Below are 449 nucleotides of genomic sequence, written 5' to 3'. Positions count from 1 at the left end.
CGCCGCACAGGGAATTCATATATTAAAAACAGCAAACTAAACTATACATAATAAAACAGCAAAACAAATACTATACAGCAAAAAAATACTATACAACAGCAAAACAAAACAAATACTGAACAGCACACTATTCGGTTTAGGGGGGCGCTAGACAGAAGCAATGATGGTTGGAGTGGGACCAGACAACTTACAGACAGCAGATTCAAAGGAGCTGGAGACAGGCACAGACACCGGCGAGACTTTCCACTTCTTGCGGTAGATTATCGCATGACCTCCTCCCCGGCCAGAGCCATGGGGTTGACAGATGTAAACAAATCCCCTAGGAGTGGATTCGTTGAGTTCAGAAAAGTTGTTGGGCTGTTGCCACGTCTCGGTTAAACAGAGAAAGTCTAGATCTAGAGTCTAGAGCAGGGGTCTTCAACAGGGGGTCCGTGGAGGTACTGCATGGG

The sequence above is a fragment of the Etheostoma spectabile genome, chromosome 4, assembly GCF_008692095.1.
Source record: "Etheostoma spectabile isolate EspeVRDwgs_2016 chromosome 4, UIUC_Espe_1.0, whole genome shotgun sequence".
NCBI lineage: Eukaryota > Metazoa > Chordata > Actinopteri > Perciformes > Percidae > Etheostoma > Etheostoma spectabile.
This window is presented reverse-complemented; position numbering follows the sequence as displayed.